The 21,993-nt window shown below is 56.3% G+C and overlaps 4 non-coding genes and 2 pseudogenes across 4 annotated transcripts; all 6 read left to right on the top strand.

Moving 5' to 3' along the window:
* Positions 1-609: 609 nt before the first annotated feature.
* Positions 610-797, top strand: LOC124752890. Its single transcript, XR_007012239.1, has one exon. It is a non-coding gene; the product is annotated as a U2 spliceosomal RNA (small nuclear RNA).
* A 5,862-nt stretch (positions 798-6,659) lies between these two features.
* On the top strand, positions 6,660-6,858 carry LOC124752883. The gene has a single exon (XR_007012234.1). It is a non-coding gene; the product is annotated as a U2 spliceosomal RNA (small nuclear RNA).
* A 788-nt stretch (positions 6,859-7,646) lies between these two features.
* LOC124752921 lies at positions 7,647-7,839 on the top strand. Its single transcript, XR_007012267.1, has one exon. It is a non-coding gene; the product is annotated as a U2 spliceosomal RNA (small nuclear RNA).
* Positions 7,840-8,620: 781 nt separating this feature from the next.
* LOC124752920 lies at positions 8,621-8,813 on the top strand. Its single transcript, XR_007012266.1, has one exon. It is a non-coding gene; the product is annotated as a U2 spliceosomal RNA (small nuclear RNA).
* Positions 8,814-15,070: 6,257 nt separating this feature from the next.
* On the top strand, positions 15,071-15,245 carry LOC124752871 (annotated as a pseudogene).
* A 6,233-nt stretch (positions 15,246-21,478) lies between these two features.
* On the top strand, positions 21,479-21,657 carry LOC124752870 (annotated as a pseudogene).
* The last annotated feature ends 336 nt before the right edge of the window (positions 21,658-21,993 follow it).

Below are 21,993 nucleotides of genomic sequence, written 5' to 3'. Positions count from 1 at the left end.
TTTTTTTTTTTTTTTTTTTTTTTTTTTGCGGGTAGCCGGTCCGCTCTTGCAGCCGCATTACACTAGGCTGGTAATTTATGTGGCCACAGAAGAGTGCCTTCGGATGCCTCGTTGGCGTCACATATGGTCCGGCCACAGATAATTTTAATTACATTTTTTGGAGTTATATCCTTAGCTCCTCGCGAACGTCGTCGTCGCCGCCGCACGCACGCAGAATACGTGTGTACACACGTACGCAGTAGGCAGTGGACGATGTAAGCACTCGGCTAGGTGTAGCTCGCGCCGGCCTCGCGCCGGTGTAGCTCGCGCCGGCCTCGCGACGGTGTAGCTCGCGCCGGCCTGGCGCTGCTGTGGGGCGGCCTCACGGCTTCTCCACTGCCCTGGCAGCTAGCGGCGTTCAAATGGGAGTCGCGGTTTACTGTTCGACATGGAGGGTAGTACTGGGCTGGTGACGAGTGCTCCCGTGAATTGTCTTTCCTCCAGCACTTGCTTTTGCGGTGTTTTCGACGGTCGCCAGTTGCCATATCGGCCCGTACCACCGTGTGTCACTCCCACATGTGGAGCGCACACGCTGCAAGCATTTAGGCCCTTCGGCTGCGGTTTTTCCTTATCGCTTCTCGGCCTTTTGGCTAAGATCAAAGTGTAGTATCTGTTCTTATCAGCTTAATGTGAGCTCATATGGACTGATTACTGCACCGGGAAGCGGTCGCGCTTATTCTCCTGTTTCAGGTCCGCGACCTGGACAATGGAGCTTGTGGTGACGCTGCCGGCGGAGGTCTTCCGCTGCCGGATCTGCTTCGTCACCAAGGCTGCCGGGAGACCTACTTTTGGGGAGTACAAGGACCACTCGGCCCTTCTCCGCCATTACAGGAGGCTGCACGACCCGGAAACGGTTCCCGTTTTCGAGTGCCAGTTTTGCGGCCGACGCGACCCGCGGCTGAAGACGCTGCGGCTACACCAGCGGCTCTGCAATGCAGACTCCGCAACCCCCGGCGCTGCCAGTCGGGGGAGAGTGAGTATGGGACACGATGCCGTGTCTGGCTCTCTGGGGCACTCAGAGAGGTCGGCCGGCGGGAGGTCACAGGCGAGGGCCCCCGAAGCTAGTAGGACAGGCCCTTCGTCCTTAGTTAGTGCGGGGCGAAAGCCACAGGCGAAAGCGGCTCGGGAAGCTAGTACCATAGGCCGCCTAGCCTTAGATAATAGAGAGGGGCTATGGCCACAGCCCAGTCCGGTCCCCGAAGCTAGTAGGACAGACCGGCTGGACTTAGGATTAACTTACGCGGCGGTCCTGACCCGCAGCAGCGTGGTGGGATCACAGGCTGCCTTGCCCTCACCCTGTGTGAGTGTGCAGGCGTCTGCGACGCCCAGGACGGCGGTGGTTGCCACCCCCGCGTCGTGTGTACTCTGTGTGCGCACGCCGAGGAGGTCTGGCATCCCCCTGCCGACACGCTCCGCGACGTCAACCGCGTCGCCACGAGTGCCGAGCGCAAGTTCGGGAGGTGAAGGCAGCACGCTGCTGACGCCTGCCGCCGAACGCGTCGCTCCGGCCAGAGGCGCTGTGTCCGGCATGGGCCGCGGCTCGCCGCCGCCCGCGCCGGCCACTGCGCCCAGTGGCGTACGCTGGCCACGTCGTGCGGCTGCCGCAGGCGCCTCCCGCCCGCCATCTGTCGGGAGCGTGGGTACTGGCCTGGGACTGCCGCCCGCATTCGCTACGCCGCCAACAGGTGGCTCTGCGGTGCGGGTGGGCAGTGGCAGGCAGGCTGCCTCGCTCGCCGCGACCGTTGGTGCTGTCATTCACGGCGCAGCCGCGCCGCCGGTTGACGCACCAAAGGCCGCGCGCCCGGCGGATGCACCGGATGGTGTGGTGCTTGTGCGGTCGCAGACGTACACGCGCCGCGTCTCCTCTGCCCTGCCGGCGGTTACGTCGAGTGACGCCCGTCACTCCGTCTCCGCTCAGGCAGGGAGTGCTATTAACTCAAAAGCTCCTGTTGCAGATCATGAGTGGCACGTAGTCACCCCACGGAGGGACAGACGCCGTGCTGCAGGACGCAGACCACCGCCCCCGGACCGACGGCGCATCATTCCGCCCAGTCCGCGTAACAGCGGCCCGGCGCGAGCCAACGCGCCTGGGCGGCCGGCGCGAGCTACACCTCGTGTATCTCGCGCCGGCGGCAGGGCGCGGGCGACCGCTGGGCCATCTGTTGGCGGCGCGGCGAACAACAGCCGCAGTGCGCTGGGCCCGAGCGCCAGGCCGGCGCGAGCTACACCTCGAGACGCCCGGCCGGCGCGGGCTACACCGGCCACCCCTACGACCACTGCGCCATCTGGTAGCGATCGTCGGGCACCCAGTCCGCGTAACAGCGGTCCGGGGCGAGCCGGCGCGTCCGGTCAGCCGGCGCGAGCTACACCCCGTGTTTCTCGCGCCGGCGGCGGGCCGCCGGCGACCGCCGGGCCATCTGTTGGCGGCGCGGCGAACACCAGCCGCGGTGCGCCCGACCCGAGCGCCAGGCCGGCGCAAGCTACACCGGCCCCTGCTGCTACCGCTGCGCCACCTGTCACCAGCGCGGCGATCGAGAGCAGCACTGAGCGGCCCACGCCAGATGGCAGCACGGCACCACCACCGACGCAGACGACGGAGCGGCGCGACGTGAACGGAGGGACTGCAGCTGCGTCTCCGAGAACTGGCAGCAAGAAGAGGAGACGCCGACGCCGTAACAACCGGCCCAGTCCCAACCTCCCGCCGCAAGGCTCCCGTCCTACACCAGACCTGACAGGCCCCCCTGTACCCTCCGAACAGGGCGCAACTGAGGCAGCTCCGCCCCCCCCTCCCCCGGCCGACACTCGGCTAACGGAGAGGCAGCGGCGCTGGCTGGCGGCCCTGGAGAGCGTCCACAACCAACCGTGGGACGCATTCGTCGCGGTCGTCGAGGACTTCATCTCCGAGATAGCCGAGACGAAGCCACAACGCCAGGCAGCCGGAGGTCGACAGGATGGGCCACCAGCAGCAGCGCACCGCGGCCAGGGCCGCGCCGACGCTGCTGCCAATCCCCCTCCCCCTGCCCCTACACGCGGCCGCGGTGGGCGGCGCGGTGGACGTGGCGCACGGCGCGCGGCGGCCGCCGAGCGTCGGTACGACGCGAATGCAGCGTCTGAGATTCAGAAGCTGTACCGCGCGGACCGGCGCAAGGCGATGCAGCGCGTCCTTGGCGAGACGTCACCGTACTGCCAAATCGATGGCAACGTGCTCACGGAGCACTTTAAGAAGATCTACGCTAAATCTGACTTTTCTGTTGCAGATGCACCAGCTGCTGTCCCGGACTTTGCCGCCACCACGCCTCCTGATGTCAGCGAGGAGGTCCTGCTGCCGATCACACCTTCAGAGGTGCAACAGCGGCTCCAGAAGGCGAGCAATACTGCTCCTGGGGCAGACGGAGTCACGTACTCGGACTTGCGACGTGAGGATCCTGGCTGCCACGTGCTAGCTAAGATCTTCTCGCGCTGCTGGAATGAGCGGAAGACTCCGGTGCAGTGGAAAATATCCACTACCGTCCTCATCCATAAGAAAGGGGACGTCTCGGACGTGACAAACTGGCGGCCTTTAGCATTGGGCTCTACTATCTCTAAGCTCTTTGCTGCAATCGTTGCGGACCGCACTTCTCTCTGGGCGGAGCGGTTGAACCTGCTCTCCCCGGAACAGAAGGGCTTCCGCACGTTTGAAGGCTGCTACGAGCACAACTTCATTGTGCAGACGGCAATTGATGATGCAAGGCGCAGGGGAGGCCAAGCATGCTTTGCTTGGCTTGATCTAGCGAATGCTTTCGGTTCAGTGCCTCACGCTCACCTCCTTGGAGTACTGAGCAGGATGGGACTACCAGAGCAATTGCATCAGCTAATTGCCGATATGTACGATGGTTGCTCCACCCGCGTCCGTACATCTGACGGACTAACGGAGGAGATAGAGATCCAGGCGGGCGTCAAGCAGGGCTGTCCACTGTCGCCCATCGTCTTTAATCTCGCGCTCGAGCCGGTACTTCGCGCCGCAACCTCGCTCAGAAATGAGTGTGGTATTCCGCTTAGCGGCGTCAGTGTGAGTGCACTGGCGTATGCGGACGATATCGTGCTTCTGGCGCGGGATTCAGAGGCGATGCAGACGCTCCTCAATGTTGTGGGTGAGGCGGCGACGTGGGCCGGGCTTACCTTCAAGCCGTCGAAGTGTGCCACGCTTCACATCCGCCGTCGGCAGACACTAGGCTCGGTATTCGCCCTGCAAGGGGGAGAACCAGCCGTGCTCGGTGCGGGTGACGCCTACCTCCATCTTGGCGTCCCCACCGGGTACAAAGTCACGCAGACGCCAACGGATGCGATCGCGGCAATTCGACGCGACTTGCAGCACCTGGACGCTTCCCTGCTGGCTCCCTGGCAGAAGATTGACGCTGTGCGTGTCTTCCTCCTCCCTAGGCTTGACTTTGTCATGCGGGGCGGAGCGGTACGCAAGGGGCCGCTATCTGCACTCGACAAGGCAGTGAAAGCGGCTGTCAAATCTTGGCTGTTCCTCCCACAGCGTGCGTCCACTGAACAGCTCTACCTCGCGCTGGGAGAGGGAGGATGCGGCCTGACGCCGCTCGCGGACGCTGCGGACATCTCGACGATCGTCCACGGCTTCCGCATGCTGCACTGCGACGACGCCACCGTCCGAGACATCGCCTGGGCCACTCTATCTACGGCCGCGCGCCGCCGACTGGGGAGGGAGCCGAGTCGTTCCGACTTGGCCACCTACCTTAGCGGCAGCACTGAGGGTGACCTCGCACGCGACGGTGGTGACATCCAGTCACTGTGGACGCGCGTCAGGAACGCCACAAGGCGCCTAGCGCCGCGTGGCGTCACCTGGCGCTGGAGTGAACTGCTTTCCGAGTTGCAGGTGGAGGTCGGCGGCCGGCCCGCCATCGCTGACGACGCGGAACACGGCGGCATCGGAGGGGTGACGCAGCCGGCCACGGAGGCGACGGCGACCGGGACTACACGACACCTCGAAGATGGCGGCGATGGACCGCAGCACGATGATGACAGCGTGGGACGCATCGTCAACACTGGCGTCGAGCATGTCCGGGTGGGAGGGGACGCCAAACGTCTTCTCTCGCGGACGCTCCGCGAGTGTCTGAGACAGCGCCTGCGCCACATCCTACTCAGGAAACCGGACCAGGGGAAGGTGTTCGAGTGCACCAGGGAGTCCACAGCGTCCAACCACTTCATAGCGGGAGGCAAATACACCCGCTTCGCAGACTGGCGCTTTATCCATCGCGCCAGGCTCGGAGTCGTGCCTCTGAACGGTTGTCGCCGCTTTGATGGGCGGGCAAACAACAACAAAGCCTGCCGACGCTGTGGCCACAACAACGAGACGCTCCCGCACGTGATTAACGCGTGCATGGTGCACTCAGCAGCCCTGCAGTATCGTCACAACGCGGTCCTCAACCGCCTCGCGACAGCAGTCGCTGGGCGGCCAAGGAGAGGAAACGCTGCTGTTCCTGACATCAGGATTAACCAAGCCGTCATAGGGGACAGCAGTGGGCTGCGTCCGGACCTCGTAATAACTGACGAGGCCGCGAAGACTGTGACCATCGTCGATGTGACAATCCCCTTCGAGAATAGGCGGATTGCGCTCGACAACGCTCGGCAACTGAAGAGGATAAAGTACGCCGACGTTGCGCGCGGATTAGCCGCTCGCGGCTATTCCGTCACTGTCGACGCCCTGGTTGTCGGCAGTCTGGGGGCGTGGGACCGCCAGAACGATGCAGTGCTTCGGCACCTAGGCATCGCTAGCCGCTACTGCCAACTGATGCGGCGGCTGATGGTGTCTGACACCATCAAGTGGTCCCGCGACATTTACGTGGAACACATTACTGGCCACCGCCAGTATGTGTCCCCCTAGACTGTGGCATGCTCTGACGTCAGGCTGCGAGACCCTCGAGACTGCAGTCGTCGGAGAACTTCGAGGTCGGTGCCTTCGTGACGTCGGCGTCGAGATTCTCCTCCACGACGCGGGACCTGCGGCGCTACACCATCTTCGCGCCGCACTGCAGCAGTGCCGAGTCAGTAGCGGTGCGTGCGGTGCTGCCTGGTGCCCCTCCCTCCGTGGTGTCCGCCGAATGTGGCCCCCACCTCGGTTGGCGCGGTGCTAGGCGGCGCCAAACGTGTGCCTACTGCCCGGCAGTCTCCAGCCAGCGTGGGAAGCAACGCCCTCCTGCCACGACACCCCGGTGACGTCTGCCGCAAGGCGGACAGAGGGGAGAAGTCCGGCTGCGTGTGACCCGCCTGCGTGCGTGGCACACCAGCCGCTGGCAGCCGTGCATGTGCAGTGTGCTGTCAGGGCATGGAGATGAATGAAATAAAACAAAATAGTTCCTAAAACTAGTTCCAAACCTTCCCCGGTCTGAAATATCTAAGGCCGCGCCTATCGCGGGATTAATCTTAAGGTAATATACTTAAGCATCCGCGCCTAACGCGGTCTTCCAATATTTAAGTAGTGGGCTTAACCCACGAATTAGAATTAAATTCAACTATTTAAGTGCGGTTAGAACCGTCTACTATATATTTCAATTTAATTTTCATTAAATTTGTAAAACTCGATTTGTATAGAGTCATGAATATTCTTTCTTAAAATTATACTTCTTAAAACTGTAACTAAGAATTATCTCGGAAAATAAAAATCTGTTCTTATCAGCTTAATATCTGATACGTCCTGCATCGCAGGACCAGAATATTAAACTCATTTTTGGCTCATGACGGAGTGCTAGGGGCTTGCTCCACCTCTGTCGCGGGTTGGCCCGGCATTGCAGTACCGCCGGGATCGGCCCACCTAAAATTAATTAAAACACAGCCTGAAATGGGTTAATATTCTGCAGTGATCAGATATTCCGCTGGTAGCAAAACTTGTTGTGGTTGTCGATTTGCCCAGTAGTTAGCTGCTTACACACCACGATTTCTTGTAATTAATTTAACATTTATCTTATGAATATTTTTTTTTTTTTTTTTTTTTTTTTTTTTTTTTTTTTTTTTTTTTTTTTTTTGCGGGTAGCCGGTCCGCTCTTGCAGCCGCATTACACTAGGCTGGTAATTTATGTGGCCACAGAAGAGTGCCTTCGGATGCCTCGTTGGCGTCACATATGGTCCGGCCACAGATAATTTTAATTACATTTTTTGGAGTTATATCCTTAGCTCCTCGCGAACGTCGTCGTCGCCGCCGCACGCACGCAGAATACGTGTGTACACACGTACGCAGTAGGCAGTGGACGATGTAAGCACTCGGCTAGGTGTAGCTCGCGCCGGCCTCGCGCCGGTGTAGCTCGCGCCGGCCTCGCGACGGTGTAGCTCGCGCCGGCCTGGCGCTGCTGTGGGGCGGCCTCACGGCTTCTCCACTGCCCTGGCAGCTAGCGGCGTTCAAATGGGAGTCGCGGTTTACTGTTCGACATGGAGGGTAGTACTGGGCTGGTGACGAGTGCTCCCGTGAATTGTCTTTCCTCCAGCACTTGCTTTTGCGGTGTTTTCGACGGTCGCCAGTTGCCATATCGGCCCGTACCACCGTGTGTCACTCCCACATGTGGAGCGCACACGCTGCAAGCATTTAGGCCCTTCGGCTGCGGTTTTTCCTTATCGCTTCTCGGCCTTTTGGCTAAGATCAAAGTGTAGTATCTGTTCTTATCAGCTTAATATCTGATACGTCCTGCATCGCAGGACCAGAATATTAAACTCATTTTTGGCTCATGACGGAGTGCTAGGGGCTTGCTCCACCTCTGTCGCGGGTTGGCCCGGCATTGCAGTACCGCCGGGATCGGCCCACCTAAAATTAATTAAAACACAGCCTGAAATGGGTTAATATTCTGCAGTGATCAGATATTCCGCTGGTAGCAAAACTTGTTGTGGTTGTCGATTTGCCCAGTAGTTAGCTGCTTACACACCACGATTTCTTGTAATTAATTTAACATTTATCTTATGAATATTTTTTTTTTTTTTTTTTTTTTTTTTTTTTTTTTTTTTTTTTTTTGCGGGTAGCCGGTCCGCTCTTGCAGCCGCATTACACTAGGCTGGTAATTTATGTGGCCACAGAAGAGTGCCTTCGGATGCCTCGTTGGCGTCACATATGGTCCGGCCACAGATAATTTTAATTACATTTTTTGGAGTTATATCCTTAGCTCCTCGCGAACGTCGTCGTCGCCGCCGCACGCACGCAGAATACGTGTGTACACACGTACGCAGTAGGCAGTGGACGATGTAAGCACTCGGCTAGGTGTAGCTCGCGCCGGCCTCGCGCCGGTGTAGCTCGCGCCGGCCTCGCGACGGTGTAGCTCGCGCCGGCCTGGCGCTGCTGTGGGGCGGCCTCACGGCTTCTCCACTGCCCTGGCAGCTAGCGGCGTTCAAATGGGAGTCGCGGTTTACTGTTCGACATGGAGGGTAGTACTGGGCTGGTGACGAGTGCTCCCGTGAATTGTCTTTCCTCCAGCACTTGCTTTTGCGGTGTTTTCGACGGTCGCCAGTTGCCATATCGGCCCGTACCACCGTGTGTCACTCCCACATGTGGAGCGCACACGCTGCAAGCATTTAGGCCCTTCGGCTGCGGTTTTTCCTTATCGCTTCTCGGCCTTTTGGCTAAGATCAAAGTGTAGTATCTGTTCTTATCAGCTTAATATCTGATACGTCCTGCATCGCAGGACCAGAATATTAAACTCATTTTTGGCTCATGACGGAGTGCTAGGGGCTTGCTCCACCTCTGTCGCGGGTTGGCCCGGCATTGCAGTACCGCCGGGATCGGCCCACCTAAAATTAATTAAAACACAGCCTGAAATGGGTTAATATTCTGCAGTGATCAGATATTCCGCTGGTAGCAAAACTTGTTGTGGTTGTCGATTTGCCCAGTAGTTAGCTGCTTACACACCACGATTTCTTGTAATTAATTTAACGTTTATCTTATGAATATTTTTTTTTTTTTTTTTTTTTTTTTTTTTTTTTGCGGCTAGCCGGTCCGCTCTTGCAGCCGCATTACACTAGGCTGGTAATTTATGTGGCCACAGAAGAGTGCCTTCGGATGCCTCGTTGGCGTCACATATGGTCCGGCCACAGATAATTTTAATTACATTTTTTGGAGTTATATCCTTAGCTCCTCGCGAACGTCGTCGTCGCCGCCGCACGCACGCAGAATACGTGTGTACACACGTACGCAGTAGGCAGTGGACGATGTAAGCACTCGGCTAGGTGTAGCTCGCGCCGGCCTCGCGCCGGCCTCGCGCCGGTGTAGCTCGCGCCGGCCTCGCGACGGTGTAGCTCGCGCCGGCATGGCGCTGCTGTGGGGCGGCCTCACGGCTTCTCCACTGCCCTGGCAGCTAGCGGCGTTCAAATGGGAGTCGCGGTTTACTGTTCGACATGGAGGGTAGTACTGGGCTGGTGACGAGTGCTCCCGTGAATTGTCTTTCCTCCAGCACTTGCTTTTGCGGTGTTTTCGACGGTCGCCAGTTGCCATATCGGCCCGTACCACCGTGTGTCACTCCCACATGTGGAGCGCACACGCTGCAAGCATTTAGGCCCTTCGGCTGCGGTTTTTCCTTATCGCTTCTCGGCCTTTTGGCTAAGAAGCACCCCGCGGTCGGAGCGGTCCGTTGTGCTCTGTAGCGGGTCGCGAGTCGCGTTTCGTGGTCGTTTCGTTTGTTCTTGGTTTTTCCAGCGTTGTTATTTTTGCGGTGAATATGTCGAACCGGTCGAACAGTATTCAATGCGTATTCGACAGAGCAGCGAGACGGCCTACGGCCTTTGAAATACAGGAATGGATATTTGGTGATCTGAAAGTACCGGAAAATGACGTCGACACCTTTCAACTGGATTTTGTCTTATTCTCGTTATTCGTGAAATTTCTCGACCAAGAGAAATACGAAAAGTATGGCCTGGCACTCGCGGGCGAACATCCGTTCCGCTACTTCGATGGAACTGTCGGAACAGTGCATATAGTGCCATCTGGCTTTGGGATACGGACTGTGCGGGTATTTAACGTACCCCCTGAGTGTCCCAATGACGTAATCGGCCGTGTCCTGTCGCGGTATGGCACGGTACTCAGCATCACGAATGAGAAGTGGGGAAGTGCCTACCGTTTCCAGGGCAACAGCGGCGTTCGTAGTGTCCGTATGGACCTCCGCCAGCACATCCCGTCGTATATAAATGTTGCGAGTACCAGGGCCCAGGTCACCTATATTGGGCAACCGCAAACTTGCTCCCTTTGTCAATCGACGGAGCATCTCCGCGTGGACTGCCCGCGCCGGCGTCCTGTGCAACTGCCGCGGGAACGCGCTGCTGGTACCGACCTTGTGCCTCTCCTCAGCGAGGTAGTGGCGGGCGCTGCCCACCGTCCCGCTGAGCGACCTGACGTGTCGCCCCCGCCAGAAGCAGTGCAACCGGCACCCAGTGCACCGGCTGACGGACCCGTCCCGGACCAGACGCCCGTTGTGGCGGTACCGCCGGCGGCGTCTGATGTGCCTGCTATGGCGAGTGATGTGGTCGCTGTCGAACAGATGGAGGTCGTTCTTCCTACCCCGCCCATCCCGGCAGATGACGCTAAGTCCCCCCGCCGTCGTCATCGGCGCAAGAAGGCGAACCCGGACCAGCCGGCGGAGGATGCGGACGGTTTACGTCCTCCTGAGAGCGGCAGTGAGGCTGACTCTCAGGCCTCCTCAGTTTCCCGCTCTGTTTCCGCTGACCGCTCGGGCGGTATGCGGCAAACTGCTCGGCAACTAGAGGCTCTTATCAGTTCCTCGCGAGATCGGGGAGCGATCCCTGCAAAACGAAAACATGAGCAGGGTAGCGACCAGCCAATGCAGCGTACTCGTACCCTTTCACATCCTTCTGTGTCCGACCCGTCTGCGCCGCCTGGCTCAGACTATCCTGCCGATGGGGGGGGCCTGAACTGGGCTGACGACGAGGGCGATGACATGCGTGATTGAGTGGGCCTTTCCCCACATGAGCTGCTTGGTATTTGTTTCTCACATCCGGGGTGATATCGCTGGGTTCTGGTGTGGATGTTTCCACACCTGCTTCCCTACGGCCGTGACCCTATCTGCCGTTGTCTACTCTGTGTTGCTCTCCCATGCCTGCCTTTGACCGTCCGCCGGGAGCCCTCTCCCTTTTAACGGTCAACATTAACTCCATCTCCAACCCGGTCAAACTTCGATCTCTGAAGGACTTTCTCCGCCTTGGTGCGTTTGATGTGGTATTTCTCCAGGAGGTTTGTGCCCCTTTTCTATCTGACCTGGTTGGTTATGAGGCACTGTATAACATCGACCCTGACGCCCGGCGGGGTACTGCTTTGCTCTACCGATCAGAATTCACTCCATCCCATGTTACCACGCTACCCAACGGTCGCGTCCTTGCATGTATCCTTCAAGATGTCCTTTTTCTAAATGTCTATGCTCCTTCAGGTGCTAACCACAGGCATGATAGAACAACACTTTTTCAGTCTGATCTCCCCCCTTTCTTAGCAGCTCGTCGCCCTATCGTCTTTGGCGGAGACTTCAACTGTGTGGTAGCCGGAGTTGACCAGGTCCCGACGCCTATGCGGTGTGAAGCGCTCGCTTCACTCCTTCAGGCGGCTGACCTTACTGACACGTGGCGCCACTTCCATCCCGCCTACACGCAATTTACCCACATCTATCCCACTGGAGCCAGCCGTATTGATCGTGTTTATGTCTCGGCTGATTTGACTCCCGCCCTTTGTGCCGTCCAAGTCATACCCGTGGCCTTTAGTGACCACTGTGCGTACTCGTGTTCCTTGCGTATCGCGGGTCCCGTCCCGGTTCCTCGTGGCACCTCTTGGAAGATGAATACCCTTCATCTATCCCTGCCCGAACTTCGTGCTCTCGTCACGAAAACGTGGCAGGATTGTCTCGTGGACACTTCCCGGTACCCTACCACGGTGGTTTGGTGGCTCCGTTGTGCGAAGCCCCGGCTGCGACGTGTTATCCGGCAATATAGTCGCGACGTCGCCCACTGGAAACGTAGCACGTTGGCCTTCTATCAGCAGTGTCTCACTGACGCCCTGACTCTTCCTGCTGACAGGTACGATCAGCTCCACATGCGCCTCAACAAAATTAAGGCGCAAATCCTTCGCTTCTCTCGGGAGAAAGCCGACGGTATGGTGGTGCGGTGTCGTTCTGCATCCCTGATTGAAGGCGAGGAGCCATCCATTTATCACCTTGCCTCTGAACGAACTCGTGCCAAGAAGAACACCATTCTGCGCCTTAAGACAGACGATGGTGCGCGTATCACGGACAACCGTGACGTCCTCCAACACCTGACGGACCATTTCACGCACCTCTTCCAGGATGTTGAGGTCGACGTCGCCGCCCAACGTGCACTTGTCAGTGGGGTGCCAACTTCTTTGGATCATCATGACCGCGACTCTTTAACCGAGCCCCTGACACTCGCTGACCTCACATCTGTCCTCCGTGCCTGTCCGGGACGCAAGTCACCTGGCCCCGACGGTCTCCCTTATGAGTTCTACCAACAATTTTGGGACCTGCTCGGCGACCGTTTCTGCACAATGTGCGAGGAGATTTTTGCTGGATGCGACTTACCCGCCGACTTTTTATCTGGACGTATTGCCCTTATTCCAAAGGTGACTGGTCACTGCCGAGCTCAAGACCTGCGTCCTATCACTGTCCTTAACACTGACTATAAGTTGGTGGCACGATGCGTGGCCTCTCGTCTCAAACAGGCGATGACTAAGGTACTTTGCCCCACTCAATCCTGTGGCGTTTCGCGTCGGAACATCTTCACCGCCGCTTCCCTGTACCGCGATGCTGTCTTGCTCACCGCTGACACTCGCACCCCGGCTGCCATTCTTTCCTTGGACTTTGCCGGTGCCTTTGACAGGGTCTCGCACCCTTACCTGCTGGGCGTTATGTCGCGGATGGGTTTTGGGGAGCGCTTCATACGCATCATCCGGAACTTCTTGGATGGGGCGAATTCCACTATCGTGGTGAACGGTTGCCGGTCGCGCCCCATTCCCATCAAACGGTCAGTTCGACAGGGGTGTCCCTTGTCGATGTATTTGTTTGCCTTAGCGCTGGACCCCATGCTGCGTGACATTGGCCGGTTGGTCGACGGTGTCGTTCTCCCAGGCGTCACCTTCCGCTGTGCGGCCTACGCCGATGACGTTGGTGTGTTCGTTGCTAACGCAAGGGACATCGATTCCGTTCGCCGCATTCTCGATGTTTATGAACGGGCCTCCGGTGCTCAGTTAAAACCCAACAAGACTGTGTTACTCCCGCTAGGGCCACGATCTTTGACCGTCGAACGCCCCTGGTACCGAGTTGTAGGGGAACAGCGTATCTTGGGTCTTGAGGTGACTGCCTGTCCGCAGCGTATGTTAACCCTCACGTGGCGGCGGCTTCTCACACGCATCAGGGGCCTTTGCGTGAGCCACGCTGATCGACGGCTCGACCTCCATCAACGCATCCAGCTTATTAATGGTTATCTCCTCTCACGAGCATGGTATGTCGCCCAACTCCTTACGCTGCCGAAGCAGATCGGCCGAGCCATCTCCCAAGCAGTATATTGGCTCTTGTGGCGGCATGCGCTGTTCAAGGTTGATGCGCTGACCTGTACACTGCCGAAGGTCGATGGCGGCCTTGGCCTCATTGACTTTTCCCGGAAATGTGCGGCCCTTCTGATTCACCGTGTCGCCGCTTTGCGCGACGCCGACCCCGGTGGGACTACAGCGGTCCTCTTCGACCGTTATCGTCCACACTCGGCGCGTGCACCGGTCTGTTTGATGCATATTCCGATCCGGCTGACGACGGTCAGAGACTATTACTTCCACCGCAGTTATGTCCTCGCAGTGGCCACTGACAAGGCACGCACGTCGAAGCGCCTTTACCAGGCACTCCGAGGCCAGCCCAAGCCCCATAAATTAGAGGACAGACGACCGTCGGTCATCTGGCGCCAAGTTTGGGCTAATATTAACAACTCAGCCCTTCCCACGGCAGTTTCAGCGCTATGGTACCGTGTCGTCAACAATTTAATCCCCACTAACCATCGCCTGGCGGCCATCCGCCTACGGCCCTCGGCTGCTTGCGGCCGCTGTGGTGACGTTGACACCAGGGAGCATCGCCTCCTCTGCCCCCACGTCACAGAAGTGTGGACCCTTGCACGTGTACTCATAGCGCTGATCGGTGGGACGACGCCAGCAAATGTATCCACCGACTGGTTCCTTACACCTGATCTTCAAACACAACCCCGACCAAGGCGTAACGCAATGGTGTGGCTCTTGGGCCACACCATTTTCACGATCTACGACCTTTCCCTCGCCGATGCTGTCTCTTACATGGACTACCTGTGGAGCCAGCATCGCGTGGTGGAATCTGCTCGAAACTATACGACCACTTTTTCCCGGTATTTGAAAGTTGCAATGATCCATGGATATCAAACGGTGTTCCAGGTTGCCTAGGGCGCCTTGTCCAGGCATTGCCCGGGCTTGCCCCTGGTTTTTGCACCGATCTTTGACTTGACTGACCTCAGATTCGCAATTGGAACAATTATTGCGAAAACTTTATTGGAAAAATAGGAATCACGCAATCACTCTTAGAAGCTTATCCTTAGTTAATTCTCTAGGCGATGGGATTATCTCGCCAGTTTCATTTTCACTTGTGTGTGCTGCCGTCCCGTTTTTAATTTCCTTTCATTTCTATCTTTCTTTCCTTCTTCCTTTTTGGTTCTCCACTCACTATTTCTTCACACCTACGGAGCGAGGTGTCTTTCTGAGTCACGTGTCGTCGCCCACTGCGGCATAGCAGAGTATGCCCTCGCTTTTAATTTCGTTCCTGGCAACAAGTCTTGCTACTCAATGCACCCTGTGCGTGCTGCGTCGACACTCTAGGATGGCGGCAATTTTGGAGAGGACAAGGTAGGGCTGTAGGGGAGGAAGGAGGCCCAAAAAAAAAAAAAAAAAAAAAAAAAAAAAAAAAAAAAAAAAAAAAAAAAAAGTGAAAAAAAAAAATCATAAAAAAAAAAAAAAAAGAAAAAAAAATAAAAAAAAAAAAAAAAAAAAAAAAGTGTAGTATCTGTTCTTATCAGCTTAATATCTGATACGTCCTGCATCGCAGGACCAGAATATTAAACTCATTTTTGGCTCATGACGGAGTGCTAGGGGCTTGCTCCACCTCTGTCGCGGGTTGGCCCGGCATTGCAGTACCGCCGGGATCGGCCCACCTAAAATTAATTAAAACACAGCCTGAAATGGGTTAATATTCTGCAGTGATCAGATATTCCGCTGGTAGCAAAACTTGTTGTGGTTGTCGATTTGCCCAGTAGTTAGCTGCTTTCACACCACGATTTCTTGTAATTAATTTAACATTATCTTATGAATTATTTTTTTTTTTTTTTTTTTTTGGCGGTTAGGCGGTCCGCTCTTGCAGCCGCATTACACTAGGCTGGTAATTTATGTGGCCACAGAAGAGTGCCTTCGGATGCCTCGTTGGCGTCACATATGGTCCGGCCACAGATAATTTTAATTACATTTTTTGGAGTTATATCCTTAGCTCCTCGCGAACGTCGTCGTCGCCGCCGCACGCACGCAGAATACGTGTGTACACACGTACGCAGTAGGCAGTGGACGATGTAAGCACTCGGCTAGGTGTAGCTCGCGCCGGCCTCGCGCCGGCCTCGCGCCGGTGTAGCTCGCGCCGGCCTCGCGACGGTGTAGCTCGCGCCGGCATGGCGCTGCTGTGGGGCGGCCTCACGGCTTCTCCACTGCCCTGGCAGCTAGCGGCGTTCAAATGGGAGTCGCGGTTTACTGTTCGACATGGAGGGTAGTACTGGGCTGGTGACGAGTGCTCCCGTGAATTGTCTTTCCTCCAGCACTTGCTTTTGCGGTGTTTTCGACGGTCGCCAGTTGCCATATCGGCCCGTACCACCGTGTGTCACTCCCACATGTGGAGCGCACACGCTGCAAGCATTTAGGCCCTTCGGCTGCGGTTTTTCCTTATCGCTTCTCGGCCTTTTGGCTAAGAAGCACCCCGCGGTCGGAGCGGTCCGTTGTGCTCTGTAGCGGGTCGCGAGTCGCGTTTCGTGGTCGTTTCGTTTGTTCTTGGTTTTTCCAGCGTTGTTATTTTTGCGGTGAATATGTCGAACCGGTCGAACAGTATTCAATGCGTATTCGACAGAGCAGCGAGACGGCCTACGGCCTTTGAAATACAGGAATGGATATTTGGTGATCTGAAAGTACCGGAAAATGACGTCGACACCTTTCAACTGGATTTTGTCTTATTCTCGTTATTCGTGAAATTTCTCGACCAAGAGAAATACGAAAAGTATGGCCTGGCACTCGCGGGCGAACATCCGTTCCGCTACTTCGATGGAACTGTCGGAACAGTGCATATAGTGCCATCTGGCTTTGGGATACGGACTGTGCGGGTATTTAACGTACCCCCTGAGTGTCCCAATGACGTAATCGGCCGTGTCCTGTCGCGGTATGGCACGGTGCTCAGCATCACGAATGAGAAGTGGGGAAGTGCCTACCGTTTCCAGGGCAACAGCGGCGTTCGTAGTGTCCGCATGGACCTCCGCCAGCACATCCCGTCGTATATAAATGTTGCGAGTACCAGGGCCCAGGTCACCTATATTGGGCAACCGCAAACTTGCTCCCTTTGTCAATCGACGGAGCATCTCCGCGTGGACTGCCCGCGCCGGCGTCCTGTGCAACTGCCGCGGGAACGCGCTGCTGGTACCGACCTTGTGCCTCTCCTCAGCGAGGTAGTGGCGGGCGCTGCCCACCGTCCCGCTGAGCGACCTGACGTGTCGCCCCCGCCAGAAGCAGTGCAACCGGCACCCAGTGCACCGACTGACGGACCCGTCCCGGACCAGACGCCCGTTGTGGCGGTACCGCCGGTGGCGTCTGATGTGCCTGCTATGGCGAGTGATGTGGTCGCTGTCGGACAGATGGAGGTCGTTCTTCCTACCCCGCCCATCCCGGCAGATGACGCTAAGTCCCCCCGCCGTCGTCATCGGCGCAAGAAGGCGACCCCGGACCAGCCGGCGGAGGAAGCGGACGGTTTACGTCCTCCTGAGAGCGGCAGTGAGGCTGACTCTCAGGCCTCCTCAGTTTCCCGCTCTGTTTCCGCTGACCGCTCGGGCGGTATGCGGCAAACTGCTCGGCAACTAGAGGCTCTTATCAGTTCCTCGCGAGATCGGGGAGCGATCCCTGCAAAACGGAAACATGACCAGGGTAGCGACCAGCCAATGCAGCGTACTCGCACCCTTTCACACCCTACTGTGTCCGACGCGTCTGCGCCGCCTGGCTTAGACTATCCTGCCGATGGGGGAGGCCTGAACTGGGCTGACGACGAGGGCGATGACATGCGTGATTGAGTGGGTCTTTCCCCACATGAGCTGCTTGGTATTTGTTTCTCACATCCGGGGTGATATCGCTGGGTTCTGGTGTGGATATTTCCACACCTGCTTCCCTACGGCTGTGACCCTATCTGCCGTTGTCTACTCTGTGTTGCTCTCCCATGCCTGCCTTTGACCGTCCGCCGGGAGCCCTCTCCCTTTTAACGATCAATATCAACTCCATCTCCAACCCGGTCAAACTTCGATCTCTGAAGGACTTTCTCCGCCTTGGTGCGTTTGATGTGGTCTTTCTCCAGGAAGTTTGTGCCCCTTTTCTATCTGACCTTGCTGGTTATGAGGCACTGTATAACATTGACCCTGACGCCCGGCGGGGTACTGCTTTGCTCTACCGATCAGAGTTTATTCCATCCCACGTTACCACGCTACCCAACGGTCGCGTTCTTGCATGTATCCTTCAAGATGTCCTTTTTCTAAATGTCTATGCTCCTTCCGGTGCTAACCACAGGCATGGCAGAACAACACTTTTTCAGTCTGATCTCCCCCCTTTCTTAGCAGCTCGTCGCCCTATCGTCTTTGGCGGAGACTTCAACTGTGTGGTGGCCGACGTTGACCAGGTCCCGACGCCTATGCGGTGTGAAGCGCTCGCTTCACTCCTTCGGGCGGCTGACCTTACTGACACATGGCGCCACTTCCATCCCGCCTACACGCAATTTACCCACATCTATCCCACTGGAGCCAGCCGTATTGATCGTGTTTATGTCTCGGCTGATTTGACTCCCGCCCTTTGTGCCGTCCAAGTCATACCCGTGGCCTTTAGTGACCACTGTGCGTACTCGTGTTCCTTGCGTATCGCGGGTCCCGTCCCGGTTCCTCGTGGCACCTCTTGGAAGATGAATACCCTTCATCTATCCCTGCCCGAACTTCGTGCTCTCGTCACGAAAACGTGGCAGGATTGTCTCGTGGACACTTCCCGGTACCCTACCACGGTGGTTTGGTGGCTCCGTTGTGCGAAGCCCCGGCTGCGACGTGTTATCCGGCAATATAGTCGCGACGTCGCCCACTGGAAACGTAGCACGTTGGCCTTCTATCAGCAGTGTCTCACTGACGCCCTGACTCTTCCTGCTGACAGGTACGATCAGCTCCACATGCGCCTCAACAAAATTAAGGCGCAAATCCTTCGCTTCTCTCGGGAGAAAGCCGACGGTATGGTGGTGCGGTGTCGTTCTGCATCCCTGATTGAAGGCGAGGAGCCATCCATTTATCACCTTGCCTCTGAACGAACTCGTGCCAAGAAGAACACCATTCTGCGCCTTAAGACAGACGATGGTGCGCGTATCACGGACAACCGTGACGTCCTCCAACACCTGACGGACCATTTCACGCACCTCTTCCAGGATGTTGAGGTCGACGTCGCCGCCCAACGTGCACTTGTCAGTGGGGTGCCAACTTCTTTGGATCATCATGACCGCGACTCTTTAACCGAGCCCCTGACACTCGCTGACCTCACATCTGTCCTCCGTGCCTGTCCGGGACGCAAGTCACCTGGCCCCGACGGTCTCCCTTATGAGTTCTACCAACAATTTTGGGACCTGCTCGGCGACCGTTTCTGCACAATGTGCGAGGAGATTTTTGCTGGATGCGACTTACCCGCCGACTTTTTATCTGGACGTATTGCCCTTATTCCAAAGGTGACTGGTCACTGCCGAGCTCAAGACCTGCGTCCTATCACTGTCCTTAACACTGACTATAAGTTGGTGGCACGATGCGTGGCCTCTCGTCTCAAACAGGCGATGACTAAGGTACTTTGCCCCACTCAATCCTGTGGCGTTTCGCGTCGGAACATCTTCACCGCCGCTTCCCTGTACCGCGATGCTGTCTTGCTCACCGCTGACACTCGCACCCCGGCTGCCATTCTTTCCTTGGACTTTGCCGGTGCCTTTGACAGGGTCTCGCACCCTTACCTGCTGGGCGTTATGTCGCGGATGGGTTTTGGGGAGCGCTTCATACGCATCATCCGGAACTTCTTGGATGGGGCGAATTCCACTATCGTGGTGAACGGTTGCCGGTCGCGCCCCATTCCCATCAAACGGTCAGTTCGACAGGGGTGTCCCTTGTCGATGTATTTGTTTGCCTTAGCGCTGGACCCCATGCTGCGTGACATTGGCCGGTTGGTCGACGGTGTCGTTCTCCCAGGCGTCACCTTCCGCTGTGCGGCCTACGCCGATGACGTTGGTGTGTTCGTTGCTAACGCTAGGGACATCGATTCCGTTCGCCGCATTCTCGATGTTTATGAACGGGCCTCCGGTGCTCAGTTAAATCCCAACAAGACTGTGTTACTCCCGCTAGGGCCACGATCTTTGACCGTCGAACGCCCCTGGTACCGAGTTGTAGGGGAACAGCGTCTCTTGGGTCTTGAGGTGACTGCCTGTCCGCAGCGTATGTTAACCCTCACGTGGCGGCGGCTTCTCACACGCATCAGGGGCCTTTGCGTGAGCCACGCTGATCGACGGCTCGACCTCCATCAACGCATCCAGCTTATTAATGGTTATCTCCTCTCACGAGCATGGTATGTCGCCCAACTCCTTACGCTGCCGAAGCAGATCGGCCGAGCCATCTCCCAAGCAGTATATTGGCTCTTGTGGCGGCATGCGCTGTTCAAGGTTGATGCGCTGACCTGTACACTGCCGAAGGTCGATGGCGGCCTTGGCCTCATTGACTTTTCCCGGAAATGTGCGGCCCTTCTGGTTCACCGTGTCGCCGCTTTGCGCGACGCCGACCCCGGTGGGACTACAGCGGTCCTCTTCGACCGTTATCGTCCACACTCGGCGCGTGCACCGGTCTGTTTGATGCATATTCCGATCCGGCTGACGACGGTCAGCGACTATTACTTTCACCGCAGTTATGTCCTCGCAGTGGCCACTGACAAGGCACGCACGTCGAAGCGCCTTTACCAGGCACTCCGAGGCCAGCCCAAGCCCCATAAATTAGAGGACAGACGACCGTCGGTCATCTGGCGCCAAGTTTGGGCTAATATTAACAACTCAGCCCTTCCCACGGCAGTTTCAGCGCTATGGTACCGTGTCGTCAACAATTTAATCCCCACTAACCATCGCCTGGCGGCCATCCGCCTACGGCCCTCGGCTGCTTGCGGCCGCTGTGGTGACGTTGACACCAGGGAGCATCGCCTCCTCTGCCCCCACGTCACAGAAGTGTGGACCCTTGCACGTGTACTCATAGCGCTGATCGGTGGGACGACGCCAGCAAATGTATCCACCGACTGGTTCCTTACACCTGATCTTCAAACACAACCCCGACCAAGGCGTAACGCGATGGTGTGGCTCTTGGGCCACACCATTTTCACGATCTACGACCTTTCCCTCGCCGATGCTGTCTCTTACATGGACTACCTGTGGAGCCAGCATCGCGTGGTGGAATCTGCTCGAAACTATACGACCACTTTTTCCCGGTATTTGAAAGTTGCAATGATCCATGGATATCAAACGGTGTTCCAGGTTGCCTAGGGCGCCTTGTCCAGGCATTGCCCGGACTTGCCCCTGGTTTTTGCACCGATCTTTGACTTGACTGACCTCAGATTCGCAATTGGAACAATTATTGCGAAAACTTTATTGGAAAAATAGGAATCACGCAATCACTCTTAGAAGCTTATCCTTAGTTAATTCTCTAGGCGATGGGATTATCTCGCCAGTTTCATTTTCACTTGTGTGTGCTGCCGTCCCGTTTTTAATTTCCTTTCATTTCTATCTTTCTTTCCTTCTTCCTTTTGGTTCTCCACTCACTATTTCTTCACACCTACAGAGCGAGGTGTCTTTCTGAGTCACGTGTCGTCGCCCACTGCGGCATAGCAGAGTATGCCCTCGCTTTTAATTTCGTTCCTGGCAACAAGTCTTGCTACTCAATGCACCCTGTGCGTGCTGCGTCGACACTCTAGGATGGCGGCAATTTTGGAGAGGACAAGGTAGGGCTGTAGGGGAGGAAGGAGGCCTAAAAAAAAAAAAACAAAACAAAAAAAAAAAAAAAAAAAAAAAAAAAAAAAAAAAAAAAAAAAACAAAAAAGAAAAAAAAAAAAAAAAAGAAAAAAAAAACAAAAAAAAAAAAGTGTAGTATCTGTTCTTATCAGCTTAATATCTGATACGTCCTGCATCGCAGGACCAGAATATTAAACTCATTTTTGGCTCATGACGGAGTGCTAGGGGCTTGCTCCACCTCTGTCGCGGGTTGGCCCGGCATTGCAGTACCGCCGGGATCGGCCCACCTAAAATTAATTAAAACACAGCCTGAAATGGGTTAATATTCTGCAGTGATCAGATATTCCGCTGGTAGCAAAACTTGTTGTGGTTGTCGATTTGCCCAGTAGTTATGTGCTTACACACCACGATTTCTTGTAATTAATTTAACGTTTATCTTATGAATATTTTTTTTTTTTTTTTTTTTTTTTTTTTTTTTTTTGCGGCTAGCCGGTCCGCTCTTGCAGCCGCATTACACTAGGCTGGTAATTTATGTGGCCACAGAAGAGTGCCTTCGGATGCCTCGTTGGCGTCACATATGGTCCGGCCACAGATAATTTTAATTACATTTTTTGGAGTTATATCCTTA

The sequence above is a fragment of the Schistocerca piceifrons genome, unplaced genomic scaffold, assembly GCF_021461385.2.
Source record: "Schistocerca piceifrons isolate TAMUIC-IGC-003096 unplaced genomic scaffold, iqSchPice1.1 HiC_scaffold_490, whole genome shotgun sequence".
Taxonomy (NCBI): domain Eukaryota; kingdom Metazoa; phylum Arthropoda; class Insecta; order Orthoptera; family Acrididae; genus Schistocerca; species Schistocerca piceifrons.
This window is presented reverse-complemented; position numbering and strand designations above follow the sequence as displayed.